Source organism: Lucilia sericata, unplaced genomic scaffold, assembly GCF_015586225.1.
Source record: "Lucilia sericata isolate MDLA Ls3-8-SP2 unplaced genomic scaffold, ASM1558622v1 Contig001271F_arrow, whole genome shotgun sequence".
In the NCBI taxonomy this organism is placed as follows: domain Eukaryota; kingdom Metazoa; phylum Arthropoda; class Insecta; order Diptera; family Calliphoridae; genus Lucilia; species Lucilia sericata.
In genome coordinates this window covers 43031-70318 of record NW_023995222.1, presented here as the reverse complement: position 1 = coordinate 70318, position 27288 = coordinate 43031, and the positions used below count along the sequence as shown (strand labels likewise).

The window sequence follows — 27288 nt, the reverse complement described above, 5'->3', positions numbered from 1 at the left end:
GCTCCAAAAGTGTGATGATATGTAGATTTTTATAAAGTTTATGAATTTAAGATTTTTGTATAAGTGATATATCAAAAGAAAATGCGTTTGTTATAGATTAAAATAAGGTGTACGAAACTGTCGTTGCGTGAAAACTGACAAAGTTACTTGCGTGAATAGGGAAAATACAATATACTAAGAAATGCACTCTGTATCAAAATTGTAATGATATGCAAATTTTATCAATGTTATGAACTTAAGATTTTTGAATAAGTGATTTATCGAAAGAAAGTGCGTTTCTTATGGATTAAAATTGCGTGAATAGGGAAAATACAATATATTATGAAATATACTCTTTACCAAAATTGTAATGATATGTATATTTTATAAAGTTTATGAATTTAAGATTTTTAAATATGTGATATATCAAAAGAAAGTGCGTTTCTTATGGATTAAAATGAGGTATACGAAACTGTCGTAGCTTGAAAACTGATAAAGTTATTTGCGTGAATAGGGAAAACACAATATACTATGAAATATACTCTGTACCAAAATTGTAATGATATGTAGATTTTATACAGTTTATGAATTTAAGATTTTTAAATATGTGATATATCAAAAGAAAGTGCGTTTCTTATGGATTAAAATGAGGTATACGAAACTGTCGTAGCTTAAAAACTGACAAAGTTATTTGCGTGAATAAGGAAAATACATTGTGCCAAGAACTGTACTCTGTGCCAAAATTGTAATGATATGCAGATTTGATCAATTTTAGGAACTTAAGATTTTTGAATAAGAGATATACCAAAAGAAAGTGCGTTTCTTATGGATTAAAATGAGGTATACGAAACTGTCGTAGCTTGAAAACTGACAAAGTTATTTGCCTGAATAGGGAAAATACATTGTGCCAGGAAATGTACTCTGTACCAAAATTGTAATGATATGCAAATTTGATAAATTTTATGAACTTAAGATTTTTGTATAAATTATATATCAAAAGAAAGTGCGTATCTTATAGATTAAAATGAGGTATACGAAACTGTCGTAGCTTGAAAACTGACAAAGTTATTTGCGTGAATAGGGAAAATACAATATACTAAGAAATGTACTCTGTACCAAAATTGTAATGATAGGCAAATTTGATAAATTTTATGAACTTAAGATTTTTGTATAAATGATATATCAAAAGAAAGTGCGTATCTTATGGATTAAAATGAGGTGTACGAAACTGTCGTAGCTTGAAAACTGACAAAGTTATTTGCGTGAACTCAAGATTTTTGAATAAGTGATATAGCAAAAGAAAGTGCGTTTCTTATGGATTAAAATGAGGTATACGAAACTGTCGTAGCTTGAAAACTGACAAAGTTATTTGCGTGAATAGGGAAAATATATTGTGCCAGGAAATGTACTCTGTGCCAAAATTGTAATGATATGCAAATTTTATCAATTTATGAACTTAAGAATTTTAAATAAGTGATATATCGAAAGAAAATGCGTTTCTTATGGATTAAAATGAGGTATACGAAACAGTTTCTTATGGATTTAAATGAGGTATACGAAACTGTCGTAGCTTGAAAACTGACAAAGTTATTTGCGCGAATAGGGAAAATACATTGTGCCAGGAAGTGTACTCTGTACCAGAATTGTAATGATATGCAAATTTGATATATTTTATGAACTTAAGATTTTTGTACAAATGATATATCAAAAGAAAGTGCATTTCTTATGGATTAAAATGAGGTATACAAAACTGTCGTAGCTTGAAAACTGTCAAAGTTATTTGCGTGAATAGGGAAAATACATTGTGCCAAGAAATGTACTCTTTGCCAAAATTGTAATGATATGCAAATTTGATAAATTTTAGGAACTTAAGATTTTTGAATAAGTGATATATCAAAAGAAAGTGCGTTTCTTATGGATTAAAATGAGGTATACGAAACTGTCGTAGCTTGAAAACTGACAAAGCTCTTTGCGTGAATAAGTTATTTGCGTAAATAGGGAAAATTCATTTTGCCAAGAAATGCACTCTGTACCAAAATTGTAATGATATGCAAATTTTATGAACTTTAGATTTTTGAAAAGGTCATATATCAAAAGAATATGGATTAAAATGAGGTATACGAAACTGTCGTAGCTTGAAAACTGACAAAGTTATTAGCGTGAATAGGGAAAATACAATATACTAAGTAATATACCCTGTACCAAAATTGTAATGATATGTAGATTTTATAAATGTTATGAATTTAAGATTTTTGAATAAGTGATATATCAAAAGAAAGTGCGTTTCTTATGGATTAAAACGAGGTATACGAAACTGTCGTAGCTTGAAAACTGACAAAGTTATTTGCGTGAATAGGGAAAATACATTGTGCCAAGAAATGTACTCTGTACCAAAATTGTAATGATATGCAAATTTAATAAATTTTATGAACTTAAGATTTTTGAATAAGTGATATATCAAAAGAAAGTGCGTTTCTTATGGATTTAAATGAGGTATACGAAACTGTCGTAGCTTGAAAATTGACAAAGTTATTTGCGTGAATAAGTTATTTGCGTGAGTAGGGAAAATACATTGTGCCAAGAAATGTACTCTGTACCAAAATTGTAATGATATGCAAATTTTATGAACTTTAGATTTTTGAATAGGTGATATATCAAAAGAATATGGATTAAAATGAAGTATACGAAACTGTCGTAGCTTGAAAACTGACAAAGTTAGTTGCGTGAATAGGGAAAATACATTGTGCAAAGAAATGTAGTCTGTACCAAAATTGTAATGATATGCAAATTTGATAAATTTTATGAACTTAAGATTTTTGAATAAGTGATATATCAAAAGAAAGTGCGTTTCTTATGGATTTAAATGAGGTATACGAAACTGTCGTAGCTTGAAAACTGACAGAGTTATTTGCGTGAATAGGGAAAATACATTGTGCCAAGAAATGTATGCTGTGCCAAAATTGTAATGATATGCAAATTTGGTATATTTTATGAACTTAAGATGTTGTAACTTGAAAACTGACAAAGTTATTTGCGTGAGTAGGGAAAATACATTGTGCAAAGAAATGTACTCTGTACCAGAATTGTAATGATATGCAAATTTTATAAATTTTATGACCTTAATAAGTGAATAAGTGATATATCAAAAGAAAGTGCGTTTCTTATGGATTAAAATCAGGTATACGAAACTGTCGTAGCTTGAAAACTGACAAAGTTATTTGCGTGAATAAGGAAAATACATTGTGACAAGAAATGCACTCTGTGCCAAAATTGTAGTGATATGCAAATTTGAAAAATTTTAGGAACTTAAGATTTTTGAATAAGAGATATATCAAAAGAAAGTGCGTTTCTTATGGATTAAAATGAGGTATACAAAACTGTCGTAGCTTAAAACTGACAAAGTTGTTAGCGTGAATAGGGAAAATGCAATATACTAAGAAATGCACTCTGTGCCAAAATTGTTATGATATACAAAGTTTATAAATTTTATGAACTTTAAGATTTTTGAATAAGTGTTATATCAAAAGAAAGTGCGTTTCTTATGGATTAAAATGAGGTGTACGAAACTGCCGTAGCTTGAAAACTGACAAAGTTATTTTCGTGAATAGGGAAAATACATTGTGCCAAGAAATGTACTCTGTGCCAAAATTGTAATGATATGCAAATTTGATAAATTTTAGGAACTTAAGATTTTTGAATAAGTGATATATCAAAAGAAAGTGCGTTTCTTATGGATTAAAATGAGGTATACGAAACTGTTGTAGCTTGAAAACTGACAAAGTTATTTGCGTGCATAGGGAAAATACAATATACTAAAAAATATACTCTGTACCAAAATTGTAATGATATGTAGATTTTATAAATGTTATGAATTTAAGATTTTTGAATAAGTGAAAGTGCGTTTCTTACTGATTAAAATGAGGTTATAAAAAATCGTTTTTTCAATTCTTTATTTTTTATACAACTAAAAAGGTTTTTTTATTTTTTCTATTTTCTACAAAAGTGTATTTATAAAATCAATGTTATATAATTTAAAATTTATATTTTTAAACAAGTGTTTTTATAGTGAAGTAGTAGTTGCTACATATACTCCCCCACCAGAGAGTTTGTTATTTACTCTTTTAGGGATTCTTGATTTGGTTTTAGCCGGTACTTTTTGATTCAAATTTGAAGGTATTCGTTTCAATTGAAATGTACTCTGTGCCAAAATTGTTGTGGTGTGCACCCTGTAGTAAAGCTACCTAATTAAAGAAGAAACACACACAACAGGTGGCAACAGTAAGAAAAAGGGAATTTTTTTTTTTGTATTTGGAAAGAAGAAGAAGAAATGAAAACAAAAACAAATAGATTTAGAAAAAAATTTGTATATAGGCAAGCAAATTGCTGAACAATTTGTTAAAGTTGGGAAGCCATATTGGAAACCGAGGTTTCTCGGTATCAAGAAAACAAAATGTCGTTCCTTTTTGATTTTTGCTCGGAGAGAAGAAGAAGGTGGAGTCTGTGGCCTCGTCAGAAGAAGAAAAAACTTAAATTTTTGATTTGTATTTATAAATAAAATAAATTTTATTTACAAAAATTTTAAACTTAAAGCTAAACTTAAAACTAAAACTTAAAATATAAAAATAAAATAAAGAACCACAAAATATACAAACCTGCAAGCCACTCAACACCGACTCCATCCAACGAGGGAGAAGCTGTTTTCCAGCACCACCACGCCTGGGGTGCTCTGGTATAAGTTTTGGTTTTCCTAACTTCTGTGAGTTTGCACCCGGACGACAAGACGGACTGGACGAGTGTCCTTTTTAAATAATTTTCTATAGAAAAAAGGAAGGGTTAGACTATATAAATATATATTCGTATTGCTAGGCTTACCTATCATTCATCGTATCGAATCCATTCCGTTTGCGTTTTTTTTTCCAAACGTGCGCGAACTGGGTTGAGCTCAGGCCTCTTACAAAGTAACGCTTGATTTTGAGATATCAGGTGGTCTTAGCCATATATATTTATAACAAAAAAAACTGTGAAAACAAACAAAATTATTTAAAAGGTGGGTTAACTTAAAATATATTTTCAATTACTTACCTGGTTTACCCGAACGGACCCTAATACGGACGGACAGGAAAGCCTCATCCGCCAAAAGAACTCTTCCCGCTCTATAATTGCCTCCCGTAAACCAGCTAGTTGCCGCAGAAAAAGAATTGCCAGATCCGGTTTATCCCCGAGCGAAATTATGAACTTTTGAACGCAAACATAAATTTGAGTGCATATAGTTAAACCTCAATCCAAACCTAAAACTAAATTTAAATCTAAAACTAAAGCTAAATTTAAATCTAAAACTAAAGCTAAATTTAAATTTAAACCTAAAACTAAAGCTAAATCTAAATTTTAAATTTTAAAACTTAAATTTAAACCTAAAGCTAAAACTAAAGCTAAATTTAAATTCTAAATTTAAACCTAAATTCAAACCTAAAACTAAAGCTAAATTTAAATTCTAAATTTAAAGCCTAAATCTAAAACTAAATCTAAATTGTAAAGCCTAGATCTGAACTTAAAATTAAAATTAAAACTAAACTAAATTTTAAATCGAATATTGTTAAAGTTTGTTTGAGAATAATTTCGATAATAAAATGATTTTATTTTATTTTATTGGATTTTATTAAAATCCAACATTTATAATGTTTAAATGAAATTTTTAAAAGTCTTAATCAATTAAAATGATCGGTTAAACAATATAAGCGGCGGTAAGTAGGGAAAGGAAAGTTTGCAGGGTAAAATTTGGGACATCCCTAATATTAGGATGTCATGGCGGGGTTATCCAATCCCGAGTGGGAGGGTTTATCCTGGCACAACACTCTGGCAACACTAGTTTCTTTTGTTTTGCACAACCACTACACTACATTAATGGCGCCCAACGTGGGGCCCGAGTAGTTCCATAGCCTGATCATTAGTCAGTTTTCTAATCCTATTTAGTCATGTCAACGTAAGTCCTGTTAGGTCATACCTAGAGTCCCTAATTGTTGCGACGTCGCCGGACGAAATAGTAAATTTAGTTTTTACTTTTCTCCATTTCAATAGATGGGAAGCTATAATTGTGCATGGTCAATATTGTACACACCTACGTAAGTCCCGGACAAAAGGACAATTTTAGTCTAGTTCGCGTTGCGACGTGTGGTGTGAACAATATGGTCATGCAGAATTATAGATTCTTCAGCCTATCCTTTCCAAACAATTTGAGGCTCTCAGAATAGCTTTCCATAGCAAATCTGAGAATGCTCAAGTTGTGAAGAAAGAATAGCTAAGGCCAGCCCCCTTTTCAACAATAATCCTAATGGTATTTGTTTGAAAAAAAAAACGTATGTTTTGGTCCTCAGTAAAGTGGTAAAAGTAGTCCTAGAAGTTGTAGGATAGCTAACCAAAATTCTAGCTGCACTCTAATCTGGAGCTGTTGGAAACTCATGCCATGTTTTTTCTGCCCATTTAAATTTCATTTAATGTCTGCATCTCCTGAAACCAAAATAGAAAAGAAACAATTAGAAACGTATCTACGAACCATAATACATTTTTACATTACCTGCAAACTTTACTTTCCTGAAATACACCGCCGATAGTAAGATTCTATTTAATTTGAGATTTCAAGATTTATCTTTGGTTCTTTTGGATTTGGATTTTGAGTTTTTTTTTGTAGAACGTTTTAGCTTTGTCGTTACGAACGTTTTAGATTTAGTTTTTGAATCTTTACTTCCTTTCTTTAGAATTGATTTTTTTTTAGTTTTCCTTTGGGAAAGAGGAGGAATTTCTTCTAGTATTTTGCTAATATTTATCATAGAGATAAATAGTTTTTTTACTAGCGGTCTGTTATATATACAAATCTTCAATTTGATATTTTATTATATTTTGTTATTTTGGTTGAGTTTGTATTGTGGGGTCATTCCGCCAACTAGATTTCTATTCATTAGGAATGGTCTTAACTCGCTCGGCTAGGACTCGTGTACAAACTGAGCATAATAATATTTCCAATATGGAGAACATTACACGCACGACTGCAGGAACTGTAGTTCCCACGGCGCATCCGACGTATACGATTGCCAACACAGCTACGACAACTACTACCTCTGCATCGACCGTCATGCCGGCGGTCCAACAATTCATGTCTATGGCCCATGAACGTTCTTGGTTTTTAAATGAGTCTGCCATCTCCAACAGCACGATTACGTCGCCTGACTACAGCAGTATCACCGCCAGGAATGTGCAACAAGAGTTCCGAGCAAATGTTAACATCGGCACCACAGGAGGCGATATGTTTACTTTTGTGCGGGAGGAATTGCAACGACAAATACGGCAGTTGCGAACCGAATTGCAACAGGAATTCGGCAATGCTGCTGCTCCAGCTAATCCGCCGATATCGGTCCTTCAACCAACGGAGCCGCGAACATCTGTTCGGCAGCCAAATGCAGTGTTTAACCATCAGCCTAAAGAGAAGCAACCACCTGTTAGGCAAGGAAACAATTTAGTAACGAATCAACTACATCAACCTCAATTGTACATACCTGCTAGTAATTACCAGTTGCAAAATGATTTTCAACCAACCCAAGGACAAGCAGCTAACGCACAGCCGCATTATGTACCACCAAATGCGAATCCAGTTTTTCCAGCACCAATTCAATCCTCACAAGCTCCAAGTTGGCCTACTGACGGCGCATTCGCCGTTCAAAGAAAGGTGGATTTGTCCAAATGGGGCATTAAGTTCGACGGAACCTCGAAGTCCATGAGTGCTGAAGATTTCATTTTTCGAGTAGACGTTCTAAGACAGGACTACAACTGCGCGTTCAATGACGTCCTACGAGGTTTTCATCATCTGCTAGAAGGCCAGGCGCTGGACTGGTATTGGAACCTACGTAAGTTAAGGCCAATACAGTCCTGGGATGAGTTGGTGGGAGCATTCCTTACCCAGTTCCGAAGATTTGAGAACGAGTTCCAGTTACAAAAACAAATTATGGATCGTCGCCAAATGCCGATGGAAAGCTTCGAAAGTTTTTACAATGGTGTGATGAAGCCATAAGAAATCAACAGCGAAACCCCTATTCTGAACAAGACCTAGTGGAGATTATGAAAAGTAATCTAAAGCCGTCATTGTCACATCTACTATTTTCCGTGACCACTTCTAGTCTCAATGAGTTCTGTCAACAGGCGAAAAGAGCTGAAAATTTAATCACCAGTCAGAGGCAGACTTTCCAGTCTAGACAACCCGCCCCAGCTCGAGTCCATGAACTCCAGTTTGGAGATGAAGTGCCTATACCAATCCTCGAAATCGACGCCTTAGCCACTAGTAGCCGGTATATTTGCTGGAATTGTAAGCAGCCAGGCCATAGTTTCGAGGATTGTCCTTCACCTAATAGACGCATATTTTGTTTTAGATGTGGTAGGGATGACGTAGTCACTCCTAAGTGCCTTAAATGTCAGGGAAACCTGAAGGGGAGCGAGTCCCAAACGGGGGAGACTCGTTCAACCCTAGCTTAATCCCGGTTGACCCTGGTATCGAACACTTTAGACCGACTAAAATTCTAGTTAATACTGTACGCATAATGCCTGCCGATGAACAACCTAAAGTTCATATAATTAAACCGCTTCATCAAAGAATTCGGGAATACGCTGAAGCAAAATCTAGGATTTTTGGTCAAGTATCGAATAGAATTCCGAAAGCTAGACTTAGGTATAAAATTAGAAAAAAGATCAAGAATGAAATTTTGTCTACGAGTTTGTATGAGGGCAAGGATGCTAGACTTTATCTAAAGATTAATATAAATGGTTGAGATTGATGGGCTGTTAGACAGTGGAGCCACGGTGTCTTGCCTAGGTAAGGGCTGCATGGAGTTAGTGGAGGAATCCGGTCTTCAAGTTTTTAAATTTTTGTCCTATGTAAAAACGGCCGATGGCAGTCCACATAGAATTGTTGGACGAGTAAAAACCAAAGTTAATTTTAATAATTGTTCTAATGAAGTGACTCTATATCTAGTACCTACTTTAAATAGGCCTCTATTTTTAGGGGTAGATTTTATGAAAAGTTTCGGTCTGTTTCCTAGTATATGTAGCATTACTACTAACGGGGTTAATTTGTGTCTGGAGTCTGAGAAGACAAAGGATGTAACCAAAACCCATATTCTTACTCCTGGGCAAAAGGCGGCATTAGATGTGGTGGTAGAAAAATTCCAGTGTTTCTCAAAGAAGGGACTCGGTCAGACTTCCCTCGAAACCCATACAATCGATACCCGCGACGCGATCCCAGTGAAGGACAGGCATTATCCCGTCTCACCGGCTGTGCAGAAGTTAATGTATGCAGAGCTAGATAGGATGCTTGAGCTTGGGGTCATAGAGCAGAGCGAGAGTCCTTGGAGCCATCCGGTTACTCTCGTCCGTAGGGGCGAGAAGAACCGATTGTGTCTGGACGCTCGTAAGCTAAATGCCCTCACGGTCAAGGACGCCTATCTCAAAGACGCATTCTGGCAGATACCGTTAGATGCATCTAGTAGGGAGAAGACTGCATTCACGGTGCCGGGGCGACCACTTTACCATTTCACGGTCATGCCTTTCGGGTTGTGTAACGCAGCCCAAAGGTTATGTCGTCTGATGGACAAAGTGATCCCTTCAGCACTTCGTGATAGAGTTTTCGTCCATCTAGATGACCTTTTGATCATGTCTCCAGACTTTGAGACTCACCTGGAGTTGCTGGATCGGGTAGCGCATTGCCTGGATTCGGCGGGTCTGACCATCAACGTAGGGAAGTCGAAATTTTGCTTCAAAGAGTTGAAGTACCTAGGGTATATAGTAGGAGGAGGGAAGTTAAAACCTGACCCAGATAAGATCGATACGATTTTAAAATATACCTACCCGAAAACCGCCAAACAGGTCCGAAGCATCATGGGAGCTACGGGTTGGTATAGGCGCTTCATCCCCGACTACGCTACCATATCAACACCTATTTTTAACACCCTTAAGAAAGGAAAAGGTTTCCGGACGAAGCTAAGGAAGCCTTCGACAAGCTAAAGTCCGCCCTCACAACAGCACCAGTGCTTATGCATCCCGATTTTAACAGGCACTTTTATGTCCAATGCGATGCATCAGACATAGGTTTGGGAGCAGTTCTGTTCCAGAAGGACGAAAACGACGGCGAACGCGAGCATACCAGCGCCGCTACCACTCTGGCAACACTAGTTTCTTTTGTTTTGCACAACCACTACACTACATTGTAATGATATATCAAAAGAAGGTGAGTTGCTTATGGATTAAAATGAGGTATACGAAACTGCCGTAGCTTGAAAACTGACAAAGTTATTTGCGTGAATTGAGAAAATATAATATACTAAGAAATGCACTCTGTGCCAAAATTGTAATGATATGCAAATTTTATAAATTTTATGAACTTAAAATTTATGAATAAGTGATATATCAAAAGAAAGTGCGTTTCTTATGGATTAAAATGGGGTGTACGAAACTGTTGTAGCTTGAAAACTGACAAAGTTATTTGCGTGAATAGGGAAAATACATTGTGCCAAGAAATGTACTCTGTACCAAAATTGTGATGATATGCAAATTTTGTAAATTTTATGAATTTAAGATTTTTGTATAAATTATATATCTAAAGAAAGTGCGTTTCTTACTGATTAAAATGAGGTTATAAAAAATCGTTTTTTCAATTCTTTATTTTTTATACAACTAAAAAGGTTTTTTTATTTTTTCTATTTTCTACAAAAGTGTATTTATAAAATCAATGTTATATAATTTAAAATGTATATTTTTAAACAAGTGTTTTTATAGTGAAGTAGTAGTTGCTACATATACTCCCCCACCAGAGAGTTTGTTATTTAACTCTCGAAAATTTTACTCTTTTAGGGATTCTTGATTTGGTTTTAGCAGGTACTTTTTGATTCACATTTGAAAGTATTCGTTTCAATTGAATAGTAACTGATTTTGGTTCTTCGATTATCTCATCATTGAACATAAATGGCGGTTTCAGTCGATCTATAGATATGACTTTGCTATATCCATTGACGTCTAACGTAAAGAATTTGTCAGTTTTCTTCAAAACTCTATAGGGACCATCATATGGTTGTTGAAGAGGTTTCCTTACAGCATCGGTACGAACAAAAACGTGAGAACAACTTTCCAAATTCTTGTGAAAAAATACGGTTTTATTTGATTTATGTTTAATGTCTACTGGTTTTAACATGTTCATTTGTGCTTTGAGATTTTGTACAAATTCGTCGTTGGGTGATGAATCTTTAGAGTTTTGTACCATACACTATTTCTGCAGGAGTTGCATTTATTGCCCCAATTATCGTTTACAACACAAAATGTTGTGTTGTCTCGGACACAACACAACATAAATCTTTTTTACAATTATGGTTTACAACATCTAATTGTTGAGTATGTCACAGAGTTGTATTTTAATTGTAGTACACATTTCCGTAAAATTACATACCTGCAAGCAAAAACTATCAAGTAAAAAAAAACGATTGGAAAAATTTGAACATTGTGTTTAAATAAAGAAAATAAAATCAATGGATATTAACGTCGATTTATTTTTTGAGGATGATGATGAGGACAGCAAGAAAACACACATGGCACGTATTCGGAAAAGTATTCGAGACAGTTCCAATCCAATGGAACTACCAAACAATGAGTATGTACTATTTTTAAAAATTAAGCAAGTGTTATTACAATTTTGTTTTTAGTTTTATAAAATTCTTCCGTATAAACAAGGATGGTTTCCTGTTTTTGCTACAGAAACTGGAAATCTTTTTAAAACCTTTAACTCGGTGTTCTGCTATTCCACCAATTTTAAAGTTGTGTTGTGCACTGCGATTTTTTGCTGATGGCAGCTACCAAAGAAGTAGCGGCAACGATTTTAATATTGGTGTTTCGCAACCTACTGTGTGCTGCATTTTAAAAGAAATTATAAATTTTTTTGAACAAAAAATCTGCAAAAGGTGGATCAATGCTCGTATGTCCGAAGAGGAAAAAAATAATAGTAAAATGTCCTTCTACTCAAAAACTCGTTTTCCAGGAGTAATTGGTTGTATAGATGGTACACACGTTCGAATAGTAGCGCCTCCAAAGGAATTGCAGCATTTATATTTGAATAGAAAAGGATATTACAGCTTGAATGTTATGATCGTAAGTATGTTACTTTTCAATTAAGTGCTATAATTATATTCTTCTCTTTAGTTGTGCGACTTCGAAATGAACATCCGCTATGTAGATGCTCGGTATCCCGGTTCTAACCACGACTCCTTTGTGTGGAATGTGAGTGAGCTGAAACAATATTTACAACATAATTTGGAAGATAATACCTGGATTTTAGGTAGGAAGTGTACTGCTTCTTAGATGTCTTTATACTAAATATGTTATATATATTTTTATATGTTTAGGTGATGCTGGTTATCCGTTGGAACCATTTTTAATAACGCCATTTCGAAGTGCTGCAGAAGGATCACGAGAATACTGTTCACGCAAATGCAAGAAACATTATTGAAAGAACAATTGGGGTGCTTAAAAGCAGATTTCGATGTTTGCTTTCTGCAAGAGGTTTGTGCTATGTTCCCGAAAAAGCGACTCAAATTACAAATGTGTGTTGTGCATTACACAATTTAAGCCAACATTTTAAAACAGAACATCATGAAGAATTGCCTTTTCCTTTAGACTCGGAAATAGAAGTTGGAGATGATACAGCAACAAACATAGAAGAGTCTGCACAACAAATTAGAAATAATTTAATGCTTGCAATTTCAAATGAATAGACATTTCGTATTCATATTCAATTCTTTTATTTCACTTCAAAAATAGTTTACATTAAAAAAAAGAAAAAAAGACAACTTAAAAATATCACAAAAAAAAAAAATTAATAATCATGTGATCTAAATGATCATGTAGATACTTAACATATCAAAATAAAATTTGTATGTCACATCTCCTGAATTCTCTTATTTGTCAATTCGATTTTGGCTTTAATCAGTTTCATTTGCAAATCAGCCTTTTTCTTTTTTAACTCAAACGTTTTTTTGTTTATTTATTCTTTTCCAAACGTTTTAATGTCCGCAAGATCTCTTCCTGATTTTTTGCTTGATTTTTTAACACTTTCAAACGATCGTCCTCCAGCTTATTTTTTGATCGCCTGCGACTTTTTGGTAATTGCTGTTCGGTACTGTGCTCTTCAGCAATCGGTGAAGGTTCCTCAGGTCTAAATACTGCTTCCCCCTCATCGGAATCTCCTTGTATTTCCAAACCCATTGCAGATCCATTAGGGTTGACTTGTGACTGCATTGAAATAAGTTCTACAGTTCTACTTTCCGCGGGCAATTTCTGGATTTTGAGTCATCACCTCCACCAACTTTTCCATCTGCTTTTTATTAGTTATTTTTCTAATTAATATTTAAAATTATATTTAAAGCTGTTTTGCAAAAAATCGTACATGATACTTACAAATTCTTCTCCATTATATTTTTCAAAATTTTAATTTTTAAAAATATTGTTTTTGTCATTCCGTTTGTAACACATCGAAATATTCATCTAAGACCCATAAAAGTATATATATTCTGGATCCTCATTAAATTCTAAGACGATCTAGCCATGTCCGTCCGTCTGTCTGTCCGTCTGTTGAAAACACGATAGAGTCCAAACGGAAGCAGCTAGCGAGCTGAAATTTTGCACAAATATTTTATATTGATGCAGTTTGTTTGGTATTGAAAATGGGCAATATCAGTCTACGATTTCGCCTAGACCCCATATAAGGTCCCCCTCAGAAAATGACATTAACGCTCATAACTGGCTAAAAAAGCAGCTATAGCAATGAAATTCGACATAAACATATTTTATAGGAATCTTAATATCATTGTAAAATTTTATAAGGATCGGTCCATAATTGACCCTATCCCCCATATAAGGTCCCCCTCAGAAAATGACTTTAACGCTCATAACTGACTAAAAAAAAGCAGCCATAGCGATAAAATTCGACATATACATATTTTTTAGGAACCTTAATATCATTGTAAAATTTTATAAGGATCGGTCTATAATTGACCCTATCCCCCATATAAGGTCCCCCTCAGAAAAGGACATTAACCCTCATAACTGACTAAAAAAAGCAGCTATAGCGATGAAATTCGACTTAAACATATTTTTTTGGAACCTTAATATCATTGTAAAATTTTATAAGAATCGGTCCATAATTGACCCTATCCTCCATATAAGGTCCCGCTCAGAAAATGACATTAACACTCATAACTGACTAAAAAAAGCATCTATAGCGATGAAATTCGACATAAACATCTTTTTTAGGAACCTTTATATCATTGTAAAATTTTATAAGGATCGGTCCATAATTGACCCTACCCCCCATATAAGGTCCCCTTGAGAAAATGACTTTAACGCTCATAACTGTCCAAAAGAAGTATCTAGAGCGATGAAATTCGAGATGAACATATTTTATAGGAACCTAAATCGCTTTGAAAAATTGTATATGGATCGGTTCATAATTGATCCTATTCCCCATATAAGGTCCCCTTCAGAAAAATACTTTGACGCTCAGAATGGTCTAAAATAAGCATCTATAGAAATTCGACACGAACATATTTTATAGAAACTTTAATATCATTGTAAAATTTTATAAGGATCGGTCCATAATTGACCCTACCCCCCATATAAGGTCCCCTTCAGAAAATGGCTTTAAGGTTCATAATTGTCTAAAAGAAGCATCTATAGCGATGAAATTCGAAATAAACTTATTCTATAGAAACCTAAATCGCTTTGTAAAATTTTATAACGATCGGTCCATAATTTATCCTATCCCCATATACGGTTCCCTTCGGAAAATGGCTTTAACGCTCATTACTAGCCTAAACTAAAATCGTTATAGAAAATTTGACGAGGATCGGACCAAACGTCCCCTCAGAAAATAACTTTAACGCTATTTGCTACCTTAAAAATACAAGGACAGTGACAAAATTCGACAAAAATTTCCCTATACATAGATGTAATAAATGAGAAAATTGTTTTGATTATAACAAAAGCATCGATTTTTAAATATCAAAGTTTATTTATAAGGAAGCATTCCTTTTTGGCAATGATTTGATGGTGGGTATACAAGATTCGGCACAGCCGAATATAACACTCTTATTTGTTTTTTAACTTATAAAGTCAATAATACAACAGCTTATGAGCAGTTGTAAGTTTTAGACACTTCTAACAACACATAGAAAAACATGTTGTAAACGATAATCGGAGTAAATTCACATAGACAACACAAATACAACACTACACATAAATGTTGTCAATCATAATCGCAATTACCAACATACAACATTAGAATAACAAATGTTGTGAACGATAATCGGGGGATATATCTTCTCTGATACTTGAACGAAGACCAATAAGTACAGTTGGAAGTACTTCTAACCAGTTTTTGTTATTATGGCACATTAGAGCTTTTAGGGAACGGTGCCATCGTTCAATTATTCGATTTGATGATGGATGATAAGCTGTTGTTCTTATTCTTTTGCAACCAAGAACAAGTGCGTGTTCCTTAAAAAGACTGGACTCGAACTGACGACCTTGATCGGTAGTTATAAATGATGGGACTCTAAAGCGTGATATCCAACCATTGTATAATGCTTCGGCAACCGATGGCCTCAGGCCATCGATTAAATCTGTCGATGCAGGTTAACAGGTACTTTTAACCATTGGCAGGCGGCAATGGACCAACCAAATCTATATTGATATGAGAAAAACGTTCGGATGTTATAGGACGCGTACCAACTTGACTATGTGTGTGTCGAGTTACTTTAGAACGCTGGCATTGAATACATTTTTGGGTCCATTTGTGTATGTCTTTCTTCATGTTTGGCCATACAAAACGATCTTGGATTAGTTTTTTTGTTACTTTAATGCCACCGTGTGACAAGTCATGAAGTGAATTGAATACAATTTTGCGAAAATTTGACGGCACAAAGGGTCTTGCTTTATTTGTTGAGATATCACAAATAACTGGCGGCTTATCATGTTGGATTACAATTGACTTTAAAATAAGCGAAGTTGAGTTATCATTTAGAAGCGTCTGGAGTTCTGCATCATCTTCTTGAGATTTGCTTAATTCTTCGAAATCTATAGATGCAGGAACATCAATCGTAGCTATACGAGAAAGTATATCTGCAATTGTGTTTGCATGTCCGCTGATATGACGTATGTCAGTTGAAAACTGTGATATAAAATCAAGTTGACGAAACTGGCGAAGTGAAGCTTTTTCTGGATTTTGCCTAAAAGCAAAAGTTAAGGGCTTGTGATCTGTGAATATGATGAACTGACGGCTATCGTAGGTGCTGTACTTCTTTTGGGTTTCTGTAAGCTTTCTTGAAAAAAAAAAACTAAGAGGAACCCAGCCAGCATCAGATTGTTGTTGCAAAACTCCACCTATAGCATGGTCGGAAGCGTCAACCATTACACAAATTGGTTTGTTATCCATTGGATGGGCAAGGAGTGTAGCGTTGGCTAAATCTGCTTTACATTTGTTAAAAGCGTTTTCAGTTTTTCTTGTTGCCTTTTTGATATTCGAGAAGCGGTATTTGAGTTTCAGCAGCATGATGAATAAATCTGCTATAAAAGTTTATCATTGCAACAAAACGACGAACTTCTTTTACAGTAGATGGCTTCGGGTAATTTGTAATTGCAGATACTTTGTCAAGTAGTGGATAAATACCATCTTTGTTGACCATATGACGAGGAACTGAATTTCTGTTTGACCAAATTGACATTTTGACAGATTAATCACTATTCCGTATTCGTTGAACCGTTGAAATACTATATGAAGATGATTATAGTGTTCCTCTTTAGACTTGGGTGCAATCAGGACATCGTCTAGATAGCTGAAGCAAAAGTCAAGGCACCGCAAAACTTCATGTATGAATCTTTGAAAGGTTTGGCCAGCATTACATAACCCGAAAGTCATGTAATGAAATTCAAAGAGTCCAAACGGTGTTATAATGGCTGTTTTTGGAATATCTTCTGGCGCCACAGGGATTTGATTGTACGCACGTACTAAATCAATCGTAGAAAAAATTTCTTACCACTTAATCCAAATCCGAAATCGTGGATTTGTCAGGAACCATTATGGAATTCAATCATCTATAATCTCCACATGGCCGCCACTAGCCATTCTTTTTAGGGACCATGTGAAGTGGACTGGACCAATTGCTTTTGGATGGGTAACATATACCTTGATTCATCATAAATTCAAATTCACGTTTAGCGATTTCGAATTGTTCAGGTGAAAGACGTCGAGCCTTCGATGTTACAGGTTGACCTTTCGTCTCTATTATATGTTGCACATATATGCGGCACAACTAAGTTTTATAGAAGTCTTGATGACCCTGCCAAATTTCATAAAGATCGGGCCCCATTTGACCCTAGCTCCCATACAAAGTCCTCTTCAGAAAAGTACTTGAATGTCCTAAATTAACTTATAAACACAAAGATGAAATTTAGCACAATAAAATATTATGTATATATCACAAATGCTTTATTATGAAAAATAAATCACATTTAATATTCATAACTGGTGTAGGGTATCATATGGTCGGCCACACCCAACTATACTTTCTTACTTGTTTTTAAATGATGATATTGAAAATATTTTTAAACATTTAGTTTTTGTACTCCCTACATATCGAGGTTTAATTATGTCTGTATAAATACAATTTCGTTAATATCTGGTGAATTATTAAAATAATGAGAAATATTATTAGAGAATTTATTTAAAGTTTTTTCCAAAATGTAATGTGATGAAGATAAAATGGAATCTTTTCTATTATTTTCTGGTTCATTCGTAATAACTTGAGCACTACGTTCTTCATTTGTGTTATTTTCTGGTTCGTTTGTAATAACTTTAGCAGTACGTTCTTCATTTGAGTTCATTACTTTGTGGAGTAATATTATTTAATTTTCTTAAATATTTTGAAGTTATATTAGTAATATTAAATTTTTTTTCTTTGGTCTGATTTGATGTATCCATAAGCTCCATAAATTTTGATTTAATATTATCATGTTCAGTATTAGTACTCAACTTTGATATTTTTGTTACTTCATTGTTTGAAGACTTGTCCAAATTTGAAATATTTCGCTTTTTACGTTTTATCATTTTTTTTTATCAATTATATCTAGTTTATTCAACAACAATCCATTCACCATTTAAGTTTAGCGATTGTTTTAATAAGTTTGTAAATGTACTCGGAGAGTATTTATAAATATCCAATGAATCATTACTTAATAAAGTAACATAAATATTATTTTCTTCTATACTTGAAGACATTTTTAAAGGAAATGATTAAAATAGATTTTCGACTGCAATACATACATATATGTTAAAGTTATCAATTAATATCATTTTCATGAATCCATGAATTATATTCATTTCCAAAAAATAACCATTTTACAAATAATTTTTCACTACGACGTTTCAACACCTTTTCAACCAAAGAAAAAAAAATGTTGGGAACTTTGGTTTTTAATAATTCATCTTCATAAAATCCACCTTTTATTATATTCCCATTTAGATCAGTAAGCTGATAGGTTATAGGATTTGCAATATGAATTTTATTTATTTTAAAAACTTCTGAAGACCAATTTGACGTACGTTCTCAACAACATTTTTATATTTGCTTATTCGAACAAATTAATTTAATTTATATTTTTTTTTTTCGAACATTTTTAAGTTGCTGTACACACTTCTTAAAAGATTTTGTTCATTTTTTTCTTAACATAATTGAGTGTTGTTTTTATAGAATTATGATAAGAGGATTTATATTCTTTCAATAATTTATCTAATATATCTATCCATTTATAACTTCCTTGCATACTAAATTGTTTCCACATTTTATTTTTTAATGTTCTGATAAATCGTTCTACTATTGATGCCCTCATATTGGAATAAGTATGATAATGATTTACATTCAGTTCTTTCATAAGAGTTTTATAGTGTGTATTATTAAATTATTTTCCTTGCTCTGAATATATACATTTGGGGGGATTTTCCCTTTGTTTAACTTTATAATATGTTTTATATAATAATATGGCCTCGAACCGCTATAAATATACTACTTTAGTATAATCTATTTTCCCTATTAACGCAAATAACTTTGTCAGTTTTCACGCTACGACAGTTTCGTATACCTCATTTTAATCCATAAGAAACGAACTTTCTTTTTATACCCACCATCAAAAAAGATTGGGGGGTATATTGTTTTTGTCATTCCGTTTCTAACACATTGAAATATTCGTCTAAGACCCATAAAAGTATATATATTCTGGGTCCTTATTAGATTCTAAGACGATCTAGCCATGTCCGTCCGTCTGTCCGTCTGTCTGTTGAAAACACGATAGAGTCCAAACGGAAGTAGCTAGCGAGCTGAAATTTTGCACAGATACTTCCAGTTGATGCAGTTTGTTTGGTATTGAAAATGGGCAATATCGGTCCACGATTTCGCCTAGCCCCCATATAAGGCCCCCTTCAGAAAATGACTTTATCGCTCATAACTTGCTAAGGGAAGCATCAATAGCGGTGAAATTCGCCACAAACATGTTTTATGGGAATATAAATCTCTCCGTAGAATTTTATAAGGATCGGTCTATAATTGACCCTACCCCCCATATAAAGCCCCTTCAGAAAATTACTTTATCGCCCATAACTGGATAAGAGAAGCATCAATAGCGGTGCAATTCGGCACAAACATGTTTTATGGGAACATAAATCTCTTCGTAAAATTTTATAGGGATAGACCCATAATTGACCCTACCCGCCATATAAAGTCCCCTTCAGAAAATGACTTTATCGCCCATAAATGGCTAAGAGAAGCATCAATAGCGGTGAAATTCGGCAAAAACATGTTTTATGGAAACCTCAATCTCATTGTAAAATTTTATAAGAATCGGTCCATAATTGACCCTACCCCCCATATAAAGTCCCCTTTAGAAAATTACTTTATCGCCCATAACTGGCTAAGAGAAGCATCAATTGCGGTGAAATTCGGCACAAATATGTTTTATAGGAACCTAAATCGCTTTGTAAAATTTTATAGGGATAGGCCCATAATTGACCCTACCCCCCATATAAAGTCCCCTTCAGAAAATGACTTTATCGCCCATAACTGGCTAAAAGAAGTATCAACAGCGGTGAAATTCGGCACAAACATGTTTTATGGGAACCTTAATCTCTTCGTAGAATTTTATAAAGATCGGTCCATAATTGACCCTATTCCCAATATAAAGTCCCCTTCAGAAAATGACTTTATCGCCCATAACTGGCTAAGAGAAGCATCAATTGCGGTGAAATTCGGCACAAACATGTTTTATGGGAACATAAATCTCTTTGTAAAATTTTACAAGAATCGGTCCATAATTGACCCTACCCCCCATATAAAGTCCCCTTAAGAAAATGACTTTATCGCCCATAACTGGCTAAGAGAAGCATCAATTGCGGTGAAAATTGGCACAAACATGTTCTATGAGAACCTAAATCTCTTTGTTAAATTTTATAAGAATAGGTCCATAATTGACCCTACCCACCATATAAAGTTCCCTTCAGAAAATGACTTTATGGCCCATAACTGGCTAAGAGAACCATCAATAGCGGTGAAGTTCGGCACAAACAAGTTTTATGGGAACCTAAATCTCTTTGTTAAATTTTATAAGAATAGGTCCATAATTGACCCTACCGCCCATATAAAGTCCCCGTCAGAAAATGACTTTATCGCACATAACTGGCTAAGGGAAGCATCAATAGAGGTGAAAATCGGCACAAACATGTTTTATAAGAATTTAAATCTCTTCGTAAAATTGTATAAGGCTTATTACTGACTCAAAAATGTGAGTACAGCAGTAAAATTCTACATAAACAAGTTTTGGCAAAGCCAAAAGTTCTTTATCAAATTTTATAAGGATCGATCCTTAATTAACCCTATCCCACTTGTAAAGCAGACCTGGGCGATTTCCATTAATTTTGCATTAACATTAAATTAAAAAGAAAATTATTTAATGTAAAAATATTGCATTAACATTAAATTTTTAAAATTTAATGCATTAAATTTCCATTAACATTAAATATTTTTGAATTTAATGCATTAATTTTACATTAACATTAAATATTTTTGAAATTAATGCATTAATTTTGCATTAACATTAAATATATCTGAATTTAGTGCATTAATTTTACATTAACATTAAATAAGCAATAAAATTAATGCATTAATATTCCATTAACATTAATATATATAAAAATTGATAAGCATAAATAAAAATACAGCTCAAAAGACTTCGATCTAACTAAACAACTAAAATTAAATAGGTTAAAGTCCTTTCTAATAACTCCTATATTTCATTCAAACTTGTGTGTTTTAAATATGATATTTATATAAGATTCCACAGACAAAATAAACTAAAAAAGGAATATCTGGGAAGTGATATTATTCTTCTAATATGTATTATCGAGTATAGGACTTATTAGAAAGGACTTTAACAAAATAAACTAAAAATGGAATATCTGGGAAGTGATACTATTCTTCTAATATGTATTATCGAGTATAGGACTTATTAGAAAGGACTTTAACACATTCAATTTTACTTGAATTTAGTTAGACCGAGGTCTTTAGCGCTGTATTCTTATTTTTATAAATTATTTTATACATTAATGTTAATGGAAAATTAATGCATTAATTTTATTATTTATTATTTAATGTTAATGGAAAATTAATGCATTAAATTCAAAAATATTTAATGTTAATGCAAAATTAATGCATTAATTTCACAAATATTTAATGTTAATGTAAAATTAATGCATTAAATTTAAAAATATTTAATGTTAATGCAAATTTAATGCATTAAATGTACCCATGTTAATGTTAATGCAATAAACTTGCATTACCATTAATTTTTTTTAATGTAGAAAAAATTGTTAATGCATTAACACATTTAATGCATTTATCCCAGGTCTGTTGTAAAGTCCCCTTCAGAAAATTACTTTAAAGCTCATTACTAGCTTAAAACTGCGAGTACATCGATGAATTTCGACATAAACAATTTTCGTATTAGTTAAAATCTCCACTAAATTTTATGAGAATCTGTAATTGACCCTACCCCCCTATAAGGTCCCCTTCAGATAATGACTTTAATGCTCATTACTGACTCAAAAATGCGATTACAGCAGTGAAAATCTACGTAAACAAGTTTTGTACTAGCCAAAAACTAAAAATCGTTTTAAATTTTAGAAGTATCGATCCATAATTGACTTATACGGGGGTGGGCGTATAGGGGCGCCTTTAACGATTCTCTCCAGAGAATCACTTTAACGCTCATGTATGGCTTAAAAGTTTTTCCAAATTACGGTAGTTTTATGGGAACTGGAAGTTTTCAACTGAATTTGATGAGGATAAATAATCAAACACCCATTTTCGGTTCCCTTCAGATAATTATTTTAAACCTCATGACTGAATTAAAGATACAAGTACAGCTACATTAGATACAAATAATTATTGTATAAACCGACAAGAATAGGTCCATAATTGACTCTACCCTCCATATAACCACTCTTACAAAAAAACAGTTTATGGTTATAAATATTGGATCAAACAAAATTAATATTTTTAATTCGCAAGAGCACGGTCCATGCTTAAGCCCTTATTAAATTCCATCTACCAAATATTTCCCTGATGTTTATATTAATATCGACATATGATTCAACACAGATCAATATTATCAAAGTTTATTTATATGGATGATTTGATGGTGGGTATATTAGATTCGGCATGGCCGAATATAACACTCTTACTTGTTTAATATGTGATACATATATCAAAAGAAAGTGCGTTTAAAATGAGGTACACGAAACTGTCGTAGCTTGAAAACTGATAAAGTTATTTGCGTGAATAGGGAAAATACATTGTGCCAAGAAATGTACTCTGTACCAAAATTGAAATGATATGCAAATTTTATAAATTTTATGAACTTAAGATTTTTGTATAAGTAATATATCAAAAGAAAGTGCGTTTTTATGAATTAAAATGAGGTATACGAAACTGTCGTAGCTTGGAGACTGACAAAGTTATTTGCGTGAATAGGGAAAATACATTGTGCCAAGAAATGTACTCTGTACCAAAATTGTAATGATATGCAAATTTTATAAATTTTATGAACTTAAGATTTTTGAATAAGTGATATATCAAAAGAAAGTGCGTTTCTTATGGATTAAAATGAGGTATACGAAACTGTCGTAGTTTGAAAACTGATAAAGTTATTTGCGTGAATAGGGAAAATACATTGTGCCAAGAAATGCACTCTGTACCAAAATTGTAATGATATTCAAATTTGATAAATTTTATGAACTTAAGATTTTTGAATAGGTGATATATCAAAATAAAGTGCGTTTCTTATGGATTAAAATGAGGTATACGAAACTGTCGTAGCTTGAAAACTGACAAAGTTATTTGCGTGAATAGGGAAAATACATTGTACCAAGAAATGTACTCTGTACAAAAATTGTAATGATATGCAAATTTGATAAATTTTATGAACTTAAGATTTTTGAATAAGTGATATATCAAAAGAAGGTGCGTTTCTTATGGATTAAAATGAGGTACACGAAACTGTCGTAGCTTGAAAACTGTCAAAGTTAATTGAGTGAATAGGGAAAATACATTGTGCCAAGAAATGCACTCTGTACCAAAATTGTAATGATATGCAAATTTGGTAAATTTTATGAACTTAAGATTTTTTTATAAGTGATATATCAAAAGAAAGTGCGTTTCTTATGTATTAAAATGAGGTATACTAAACTGTCGTAGCTTGAAAACTGACAAAGTTATTTGCGCGAATAGGGAAAATACCTTGTGCCATGAAATGTACTCTGTACCAAAATTGTAATGATATGCAAATTTCATAAATTTTATGAACTTAAGATTTTTGAATAGGTGATATATCAAAAGAAAGTGCGTTTTTATGGATTAAAATGACGTATACGAACCGGTCGTAGCTTGAAAACTGTCAAAGTTTTTTGCGTGAATAGGGAAAATACATTGTGCCAAGAAATGCACTCTGTACCAAAATTGAAATGATATGCAAATTTGGTAAATTTTATGAACTTAAGATTTTTGTATAAGTGATATATCAAAAGAAAGTGCGTTTCTTATGGATTAAAATGAGGTATACGAAACTGTCGTAGCTTGAAAACTGACAAAGTTATTTGCGTGAGTAGGGAAAATTCATTGTGCCAAGAAATGTACTCTGTACCAAATTGAAATGATATGCAAATTTTATAAGTTTTATAAACTTAAGATTTTTGAATAAGTGATATATCAAAAGAAAGTGCGTTTCTTATGGATTAAAATGAGGTATACGAAACTGTCGTAGCTTGAAAACTGACAAAGTTATTTGCGTGAATAGGGAAATTACATTGTGCTAAGAAATGTACTCTGTACCAAAATTGTAATGATATGCAAATTTGATAAATTTTATGAACTTAAGATTTTTGTATAAGTACTATATCAAAAGAAAGTGCGTTTCTTATGGATTAAAATGAGGTATACGAAACTGTCGTAGCTTGAAAAGTGACAAAGTTATTTGCATGAATAGGGAAAATACAATATACTAAGAAATGTACTCTGTACCAAAATTGTAATGATATGCAAATTTGATAAATTTTATGAACTTAAGATTTTTGAATAAGTGATATATCAAAAGAAAATGCGTTTCTTATGAATTAAAATGAGGTATACGAAACTGTCGTAGCTTGAAAACTGACAAAGTTATTTGCGTGAATAGGGAAATTACATTGTGCCAAGAAATGTACTCTGTACCAACATTGTAATGATATGCAAATTTTATAAATTTTATGAACTTAAGATTTTTGAATAGGTGATACCTCAAAAGAAAGTGCGATTCTTATGGATTAAAATGAGGTATACTAAACTGTCGTAGCTTGAAAACTGACAAAGTTATTTAAGTGAATAGGGAAAATACATTGTGCCAAGAAATATACTCTGTACAAAAATTGTAATGATCTTAATGAACTTAAGATTTTTGAACAAGTGATATATCAAAAGAAAGTGCGTTTCTTATGGATTAAAATGAGGTAAGAAATGTACTCTGTAAAATGAGGTATACGAAAATGTCGTAGCTTGAAAACTAATATCAAAAGTAAGTGCGTTTCTTATGGATTAAAATGAGGTATACGAAACTGTCGTAGTTTGAAAACTGTCAAAATTAATTGCGTGAATACGGAAAATACATTGTGCCAAGAAATGCACTCTGTACCAAAATTGTAATGATATGCAAATTTGGTAAATTTTATGAACTTAAGGTTTTTGTATAAGTGATATATCAAAAGAAAGTGCGTTTCTTATGTAATAAAATGAGGTATACAAATCTGTCGTAGCTTGAAAACTGACAAAGTTATTTGCGTGAATAGGGAAAATACATTGTGCCAAGAAATGTACTCTGTACCAAAATTTTAATGATATGCAAATTTGGTAAATTTTATGAACTTAAGATTTTTGTATAAGTGATATATCAAAAGAAAGTGTGTTTTTTATGTATTAAAATGAGGTATACGAAACTGTCGTAGCTTGAAAACTGACAAAGTTATTTGCGTGAATAGGGAAAATACATTGTGCCAAGAAATGTACTCTTTACCGAAATTTTAATTATATGAAAATTTGGTAAATTTTATGAACTTAAGATTTTTGTATAAGTGATATATCAAAAGAAAGTGTGTTTTTTATGTATTAAAATGAGGTATACGAAACTGTCGTAGCTTGAAAACTGACAAAGTTAGTTGCATGAATAGGGAAAATACATTGTGCCAAGAAATGTACTCTGTACCAAAATTGTAATGATATGCAAATTTTATAAATTTTATGAACTTAAGATTTTTGAATAGGTGATATATCAAAAGAAAGTGCGTTTTTTATGGATTAAAATGAGGTATACGAAACTGTCGTAGCTTGAAAACTGACAAAGTTTTTTGCGTGAATAGGGAAAATACATTGTGCCAAGAAATGTACTCTGTACCAAAATTGTAATGATATGCAAATTTGATAAATTTTATGAACTTAAGATTTTTGAATAAGTGAGATATCAAAAGAAAGTGCGTTTCTTATGGATTAAAATGAGGTATACGAAACTGTCGTAGCTTGAAAACTGTCAAAGTTAATTGCGTGAATAGGGAAAATAGATTGTGCCAAGAAATGCACTCTGTACCAAAATTGTAATAATATGCAAATTTGGTAAATTTTATGAACTTAAGATTTTTGTATAAGTGATATAAAAAAAATAAAGTGCGTTTCTTATGTATTAAAATGACGTATACGAAACATTCGTAGCTTGAAAACTAACAAAGTTATTTGCGTGAATAGGGAAAATACATTGTGCCAAGAAATGTACTCTGTACCAAAATTGAAATGATATGCAAATTTTATAAATTTTATGAACTTAAGATTTTTGTATAAGTAATATATCAAAAGAAAGTGCGTTTTTATGAATTAAAATGAGGTATACGAAACTGTCGTAGCTTGAAAACTGACAAAGTTATTTGCGTGAATAGGGAAAATACATTGTGCCAAGAAATGTACTCTGTACCAAAATTGTAATGATATGCAAATTTTATAAATTTTATGAACTTAAGATTTTTGAATAAGTGATATATCAAAAGAAAGTGCGTTTCTTATGGATTAAAATGAGGTATACGAAACTGTCGTAGTTTGAAAACTGATAAAGTTATTTGCGTGAATAGGGAAAATACATTGTGCCAAGATATGCACTCTGTACCAAAATTTTAATGATATGCAAATTTGGTAAATTTTATGAACTTAAGATTTTTGTATAAGTGATATATCAAAAGAAAGTGCGTTTCTTATGGATTAAAATGTGGTATACGAAACTGTCGTAGCTTGAAAACTGTCAAAGTTAATTGCGTGAATAGGGAAAATACATTGTGCCAAGAAATGTACTCTGTACCAAAATTGTAAAGATATGCAAATTTGATAAATTTTATGAACTTAAGATTTTTGAATAAGTGATATTGGGAAAATACATTGTGCCAAGAAGTGCACTCTGTACCAAAATTGTAATGATATTCAAATTTGATAAATTTTATGAACTTAAGATTTTTGAACAAGTGATATACCAAATGAAAGTGTGTTTCTTATGGATTAAAATGAGGTATACGAAACTGTCGTAGCTTGAAAACTGACAAAGTTATTTGCGTGAATAAGGAAAATACAT

General features: G+C 32.5%; 1 pseudogene; it reads left to right on the top strand.

Moving 5' to 3' along the window:
- Positions 1 to 11534: 11534 nt before the first annotated feature.
- Positions 11535 to 12773, top strand: LOC119610738 (annotated as a pseudogene).
- The last annotated feature ends 14515 nt before the right edge of the window (positions 12774 to 27288 follow it).